Raw genomic sequence first — 8677 nt, forward strand, 5'->3', positions numbered from 1 at the left:
CTCTTTCATATGAGTAGGAACAAAGACAAAGGCATTCTTGTTGAAGCTGACCCTGAACCTGAAAGGACCTTGAAGCGAAAGCTAAGAGAAGCTAAGGCACAACTCTCTGTAGAGGACCTAACAGAAATCTTCAAAGAAGAAGAACCCATGGCAGCCGAAAACAACAACAATGCAAGGAAGGTGCTGGGTGACTTTACTGCACCTACTCCCGACTTCTATGGGAGAAGCATCTCTATCCCTGCCATTGGAGCAAACAACTTTGAGCTTAAGCCTCAATTAGTTTCTCTAATGCAACAGAATTGCAAGTTCCATGGACTTCCATTGGAAGATCCTCATCAGTTCTTAGCTGAATTCTTGCAAATCTGTGACACTGTCAAGACTAATGGGGTTGACCCTGAAGTCTACAGACTTATGCTATTCCCTTTTGCTATAAGAGACAGAGCTAGAATATGGTTGGACTTACAACCTAAAGACAGCCTGAACTCTTGGGAAAAGCTAGTCAATGCCTTCTTGGCAAAGTTCTTTCCACCTCAAAAATTGAGTAAGCTTAGAGTGGAAGTCCAAACCTTCAGACAGAAGGAAGGTGAATCCCTCTATGAAGCTTGGGAAAGATACAAACAATTGATCAGAAAGTGTCCATCTGATATGCTTTCTGAATGGAGCATCATAGGTATTTTCTATGATGGTCTCTCTGAACTATCCAAGATGTCTTTGGATAGCTCTGCTGGAGGATCTCTTCATCTGAAGAAGACGCCTACAGAAGCTCAAGAACTAATTAAAATGGTTGCAAATAACCAATTCATGTACACTTCTGAAAGGAATCCTGTGAACAATGGGACTAATCAGAAGAAAGGAGTTCTTGAGATTGATACTCTGAATGCCATATTGGCTCAGAATAAAATATTGACTCAACAAGTCAATTTGATTTCTCAAAGTCTGTCTGGAATGCAAAATGCACCAAGCAGTACTAAGGATGCTTCATTTGAAGAAGAAGCCTATGATCCTGAGAACCCTTCAATGGAAGAGGTGAATTACCTAGGAGAACCCTATGGAAACACCTATAATTCTTCATGGAGAAATCATCCAAATTTCTCATGGAAGGATCAACAGAGACCTCAACAAGGTTTCAACAACAATAATGGTGGAAGAAACAGGTTTAGCAATGGCAAACCTTTTCCATCATCTTCTCAGCAACAGACAGAGAATTCTAAGTAGAACCCCTCTGACTTAGCAACCATGGTCTCTGATCTAATCAAAACCACTCAAAGTTTCATGACTGAAACAAGGTCCTCCATTAGAAATTTGGAGGCACAAGTGGGACAGCTGAGCAAGAAAATTACTGAACTCCCTCCTAGTACTCTCCCAAGCAATACAGAAGAAAATCCAAAAGGAGAGTGCAAGACCATCAACATGGCCGAATGTGGAGAGGAGGAAGAGGCTGTGAACGCCACTGAGGAAGACCTCAATGGGCGTGCACTGACCTCCACTGAGTTTCCCAATGAGGAACCATGGGAATCTGAGGCTCAAAATGAGACCATAGAGATTCCATTGGACTTACTTCTGCCTTTCATGAGCTCTGATGAGTATTCTTCCTCTGAAGAGGATGAGTATGTCACTGAAGAGCAAGTTGCTAAATACCTTGGAGCAATCATGAAGCTAAATGACAAGTTATTTGGAAATGAGACTTGGGAGAATGAACCTCCTTTGCTCACCAAAGAACTGGATGACTTGTCTAGGCAGAAATTACCTCAAAAGAGACAGGATCCTGGGAAGTTTTCAATACCTTGTACCATAGGCACCATGACCTTCAAGAAGGCTCTGTGTGACTTAGGGTCAAGTGTAAACCTCATGCCTCTCTCTGTAATGGAGAAGCTAGGGATCTCTGAGGTACAAGCTGCAAGAATCTCACTAGAGATGGCAGACAATTCAAAGAAACAAGCTTATGGACTTGTAGAGGATGTTTTGGTAAAGATTGAAGACCATTACATCCCTACTGATTTCATAGTCCTAGAGACTGGGAAGTGCATGGATGAATCTATCATCCTTGGCAGACCCTTCCTAGCCACAGCAAAGGCTGTGATTGATGTTGATGGAGGTGAACTGATCATTCAAGTGAATGAAGAATCCTTTGTGTTTAAGGCTCAAGGATATCCCTCTGTCGCCATGGAGAGGAAGCATGAAGAGCTTCTCTCAAAACAGAGTCAAACAGAGCCCCACAGTCAAACTCTAAGTTTGGTGTTGGGAGGCCACAACCAAACTCTAAGTTTGGTGTTGAACCCCCACATTCAAACTCTAAGTTTGGTGTTGGGAGGTTCCAACATTGCTCTGAGAAAATGTGAGGCTCCATGAGAGCCCTCTGTCAAGCTACTGACATTAAAGAAGCGCTTGTTGGGAGGCAACCCAATGTTATATTTTATATATTTTTCTTTGTTATTTTATGTTTTCTGTAGGTTGATGATCATGAGAAGTCACAAAATCAATTGAAAAAAGCAAAAACAGAATGAAAAACAGGAAGAAAAATAGCACACCCTGGAGGAAGAACCTACTGGCGTTTAAACGCCAGTAAGGCTAGCAGATGGGCGTTTAACGCCTAGTCTGGCACCATTCTGGGCGTTTAACGCCAGAAAGGGGCACCAGACTGGCGTTAAACGCCAGGAAAGGGCAAGAACCTGGCGTTAAACGCCAGAAATGGGCACCAGCCCGGCGTTTAACGCCAGAATTGGCTAAAAATGCAATTTTGCATGCCATGTGGTGCAGGGATGACTTTTCCTTGACACCTCAGGATCTGTGGACCCCACAGGATCCCCACCAACCCCACCACCCTCTCTCTTCTTCACCCATTCACCAATCACCTCAATACCTCTTCCCCAAAAACCCTTCACCTATCAAATCCCATCTTCTCTTCACCACTCACATCCATCCTTCATAAAACCCCACCTACCTCACCCTTCAAATTTAAACCACTTTCCCTCCCAAACCCACCCATACATGACCGAACCATGAGCCCCCCTCTCCTATATAAACCCTTCTTCACTCCTTCATTTTCACACAACCTAAACACCACTTCTCCCCCTCTTTGGCCGAACACAAAGCCATTCCCTTCTTCCTCATTTCTTCTTCTTCTACTCTCTTCGTTCTTCTTTTGCTCGAGGACGAGCAAACCTTTTAAGTTTGGTGTGGTAAAAGCATTGCTTTTTATTTTTCCATAACCATTTATGGCATCCAAGGCCGGAGAAACCTCTAGAAAGAGGAAAGGGAAGGCAAAAGCTTCCACCTCCGAGTCATGGGAGATGGAGAGATTCATCTCAAGGGTGCATCAAGACCACTTCTATGAAGTTGTGGCCTTGAAGAAGGTGATCCCCGGGGTCCCTTTTTCACTCAAAAAGAGTGAATATCCGGAGATCCGACATGAGATCCGAAGAAGAGGTTGGGAAGTTCTCACCAACCCCATTCAACAAGTCGGAATCTTAATGGTTCAAGAGTTCTATGCCAATGCATGGATCACCAAAAACCATGATCAAAGTGTGAACCCGGATCCAAAGAATTGGCTTACTATGGTTCGGGGGAAATACTTGGATTTTAGTCCGGAAAATGTGAGGTTGGCATTCAATTTGCCTATGATGCAAGGAGATGAACATCCTTACACTAGAAGGGTCAACTTTGATCAAAGGTTGGACCAAGTCCTCACTGACATTTGTGAAGAGGGCGCCCAATGGAAGAGAGATTCAAGAGGGAAGCCGGTTCAACTAAGAAGGCATGACCTCAAGACTGTGGCTAGAGGATGGTTGGAGTTTATCCAACGCTCAATCATTCCCACTAGCAACCGGTCCGAAGTTACTCTAGACCGGGCCATCATGATTGGAGAAGAAGTGGAAGTTCATGAGGTTATAGCCCAAGAACTCTATAAGGTGGCGGACAAGTCCTCCACCTTAGCAAGGTTAGCCTTTCCTCACCTCATTTGTCACCTCTGTTATTCAGTAGGAGTTGACATAGAAGGAGACATCCTCATTGATGAGGACAAGCCCATCACTAAGAAAAGGATGGAGCAAACAAGAGACCCCTCTCATCATGATCCCTGAGATGCCTCAAGGGATGCACTTTCCTCCACAAGACTATTGGGAGCAACTAAACACCTCCCTAGGAGAATTGAGTTCCAACATGGGACATGATGAGCGGATAATTTATACGCTTTTTGGCATTGTTTTTAGTATGTTTTTAGTATGATCTAGTTAGTTTTTAGTATATTTTTATTAGTTTTTAGTTAAAATTCACTTTTCTGGACTTTACTATGAGTTTGTGTGTTTTTCTGTGATTTCAGGTATTTTCTGGCTGAAATTGAGGGATCTGAGCAAAAATCTGATCCAGAGACTAAAAAGGACTGCAGATGCTGTTGGATTCTGACCTCCCTGCACTCGAAGTGGATTTTCTGGAGCTGCAGAAGCCCAATTGGCGCGCTCTCAACGGCGTTGGAAAGTAGACATCCTGGGCTTTCCAGCAATATATGATAGTCCATACTTTGCCCAAGATTTGATGGCCCAAACCGGCGTTCAAAGTCACCTACAGAAATTCCAGCGTTAAACGCCGGAACTGGCACCAAAATGGGAGTTAAACGCCCAAACTGGCACCAAAGCTGGCGTTTAACTCCAAGGAGGAGAGTCTCTACACGAAAATGCTTCATTGCTCAGCCCAAGCACACACCAAGTGGGTCCGGAAGTGGATTTTTATGTCATTTACTCATCTTTGTACACCTTAGGCTACTAGTTTTCTATAAGTAGGACCTTTTACTATTGTATTTGACATCTGGGTAGCTATCTTTGAGTTTCATGCTATCTTAGATCATTTGGGAGGCTGGCCTCACGGCCATGCCTAGACCTTGTTCTTATGTATTTTCAACGGTGGAGTTTCTACACACCATAGATTAAGGTGTGGAGCTCTGCTGTACCTCGAGTATTAATGCAATTACTATTGTTCTTCTATTCAATTCCGCTTGTTCTTTGTCCAAGATATCACTTGTTCTTCAACTTGATGAATGTGATGATCCGTGACACTCATCATCATTCTCACTCATGAACAAAGTGACTGACAACCACTCTTGTTCTACAAGCATACGAGGCTCTAGTGTTTATCTCTTGGATTCCTGATACACGATGCATGGTTGATCGCCTGACAAACGAGCCAGCCATTCCGTGAGATCAGAGTCTTCGTGGTATAGGCGAGAACTGATGGCGGCATTCAAGAGAATCCGGAAGGTCTAACCTTGTCTGTGGTATTCTGAGTAGGATTCAATGATTGAATGACTGTGACGTGCTTCAAACTCCTAGCAGGCGGGGCGTTAGTGACAGACGCAAAAGAATCACTAGATTCTATTCCGGTCTGACCGAGAACCGACAGCTGATTAGCCATATGCTGTGACAGAGCATAGGAACATTTTCACTGAGAGGATGGGAGGTAGCCACTGACAACGGTGAAACCCTTGCATAAGCTTGCCATGGAAAGGAGTAAGAAGGATTGGATGAAGACAGTAGGAAAGCAGAGAGACGGAAGGGAAGGCATCTTCATACGCTTATCTGAAGCTCTCACCAATGATATACATAAGTATCTCTATCTTTATCTTTATGCTTTATTCGTTTATCACTATACCCATTTGAGTCTGCCTGACTGAGATTTACAAGGTGACCATAGCTTGCTTCATACCAACAATCTCCGTGGGATCGACCCTTACTCGCGTAAGGTTTATTACTTGGACGACCTAGTGCACTTGCTGGTTAGTTGTGCGAAGTTGTGTTTATGCCATGGTATTGAGCACCAAGTCTTTGGAGCCATTACCGGGGATTGTTTTGTGTTGTAGTGATCACAATTTCGTGCACCAAGTTTTTGGCGCCGTTGCCGGGGATTGTTCTTGTGTATGGACAACTGACGGTTCATCTTGTTGCTTAGATTAGGTATTTTTCTTCAGAGTTCTTAAGAATAAATTCTAGTGTTTCATGATGATCTGTTGAAGTCTGGCTGGCTGAGAAGCCATGTCTAATCTTATTGGACCGAGGTTTCAACTTATCATCACAAGAGCTTGTTGATTTCTATCAATCTTGCTATTGGAGCAATGATCTGCTAAGGCTTGGCTGGCCATTGGCCATGTCTAGTGTTTTGGACCGAAGCTTTCTTTGAAAGCTTGGCTGGCTGTGAAGCCATGTCTAATTCCTGGACCGGAGTCTTAGACTAACATTGCAATGATTCCTGGAATCCAAATTGAGAATTCTGAAACCTTTATTTTCTATTTTCATATAATTTTCGAAAAAAGCACAAAAAAAAAAATTCACAAAATCATAAAAACCAAAAATATTTTATGTTTCTTGTTTGAGTCTAGTGTCTAATTTTAAGTTTGGTGTCTTGCATGCCTTGTTTATTTGATCTTGGTTCTATTTTTCAAGCCAATAGTACAGGAACTGAAGATTCAGACACATGCAGAGGAATTACACAGAAAAAGCTGGGCGTTCAAAACGCCCATGAAGACAGACTAGCGTTTAAACGCCAGCCAGGGTACCTGGTTGGGCGTTTAACGCCCAAAAAGGTAGCATTTTGGGCGTTAAACGCCAGAATGGATACCATTCTGGGCGTTTAACGCCAGGATGGCACAAGGGGGAGGATTTTGTTTTCAAAATCAATTTTTTTCAAGTTTTCAAAATTTTTCAAAACCAAATCTTTTTCAAATCATATCTTTTCAATCAAATGTTTTCAAAATCAATTTCTTTCCTTTTTCAAAGATACTTACTAACAATTAATGATTTGATTGAACATCTCAAGTTTGTTGCCTTTTCTGTTGAGAAAGGTTTAATGCTTGAATCATATCTTTTCTTGTTAGGCAAGTCATTAATTTTTTTTAAAATCAAATCTTTTTTAAAATTGTTTTCAAATCATATCTTCTGAATCATATCATTTTAAAACCATAACTTTTCAATCATATCTTTTTAATCACATCTTTTTCAAAATAGTTTTCAAATCATATCTTTTTGATTTCTAATCTCAAAAATCTTTTTCAAAATTTCTTGATCTCTTTCTCACTCTTGATTTTCGAAAATTATTAATTTTTTTAAAATGTTTTTAAAATATTTCACTTGATTTTCGAAAATTTCTTCCTCTCTTCCCACATCCTTCTATTTATGGAGTACCACTCCTTCTTAATGCACAATTCGAACTCTATCTGATCAAGTTCGAATTCTTCTACCTCTTTCTTCTGTTTTTCTTTTCCTCTGACCTCAAGGATCTCTATACTGTGACATAGAGGATTCCACATTTTCTTGTTCTCTTCTCTTTCATATGAGCAGGAACAAAGACAAAGGCATTCTTGTTGAAGCTGACCCTGAACCTGAAAGGACTTTAAAGCGGAAGCTAAGAGAAGCTAAGGCACAACTCTCTGTAGAGGACCTAACCGAATTCTTCAAAGAAGAAGGACCTATGGCAGTCGAAAACAACAACAATGCCAACAATGGAAGGAAGGTGCTGGGTGACTTTACTGCACCTACTCCTGATTTCTATGGGAGAAACATCTCTATCCCTGCCATTGGAGCAAACAACTTTGAGCTTAAGCCTCAATTAGTTTCTCTAATGCAACAGAATTGCAAGTTCCATGGACTTCCATTGGAATCCTCATCAGTTTTTAGCTGAATTCTTGCAATCTGGACACAGTCAAGACTAATGGGGTTGACCCTGAGGTCTACAGACTGATGCTATTCCCTTTTGCTGTAAAGACAGAGCTAGAATATGGTTGGACTCTCAACCTAAGGAAAGCCTGGACTCTTGGGAAAAGCTAGTCATGCTTCTTGGCAAAGTTCTTTCCACCTCAAAAATTGAGTAAGCTTAGAGTGGAAGTCCAAACCTTCAGACAGAAGGATGAATCCCTCTATGAAGCTTGGAAGATACAAACATTTGATCAAAAATGTCCATCTGACATGCTTCTGAATGGAGCATCATAGGTATTTTCTATGATGGTCTCTCTGAACTATCCAAGATGTCTTTGGATAGCTCTGCTGGAGGATCTCTTCATCTGAAAAAGACGCCTACAGAAGCTCAAGAGCTAATTGAAATGGTTGCAAATAACCATTCATGTACACTTCTGAAAGGAATCCTGTGAACAATGGGACAAATCAGAAGAAGGAGTTCTTAAGATTGATACTCTGAATGCCATTTTGGCTCAGAATAAGATATTGACTCAACAAGTCATTGATTTCTCAAAGTCTGTCTGGAATGCAAAATGTACCAAGCAGTACTAAGGATGCTTCTCTGAAGAAGAAGCTTATGATCCTGAGAACCCTTCAATGGAAGAGGTGAATTCCTGGGAGAACCCTATGGAACACCTATAATTCTTCATGGAGAAATCACCCAAATTTCTCATGGAAATCAAGAGAGACCTCAACAAGGTTTCAACAACATAATGGTGGAAGAAACAGGTTAGCAATGGCAAGCCTTTTCCATCATCTTCTCAGCAACAGACAGAGAATTCTAAGCAGAACCCCTCTGACTTAGCAACCATGGTCCTCTGATCTAATCAAAACCACTCAAAGTTTCATGACTGAAACAGGTCCTCCATTAGAATTTGGAGGCACAAGTGGGACAGCTGAGCAGAAAGTTACTGAACTCCCTCCAAGCACTCTTCCAAGCAACACAGAAGAAATCCAAAAGG

The 8677-nt window shown here is 41.8% G+C and overlaps 1 non-coding gene across 1 annotated transcript; it reads right to left on the reverse strand.

The window, feature by feature from the left end:
* Positions 1 to 543: 543 nt before the first annotated feature.
* On the reverse strand, positions 544 to 651 carry LOC130977335 (small nucleolar RNA R71). Its single transcript, XR_009085031.1, has one exon. It is a non-coding gene; the product is annotated as a small nucleolar RNA R71 (small nucleolar RNA).
* Between the last annotated feature and the right edge of the window lie 8026 nt (positions 652 to 8677).

Source organism: Arachis stenosperma, chromosome 4, assembly GCF_014773155.1.
Source record: "Arachis stenosperma cultivar V10309 chromosome 4, arast.V10309.gnm1.PFL2, whole genome shotgun sequence".
Lineage (NCBI taxonomy): Eukaryota > Viridiplantae > Streptophyta > Magnoliopsida > Fabales > Fabaceae > Arachis > Arachis stenosperma.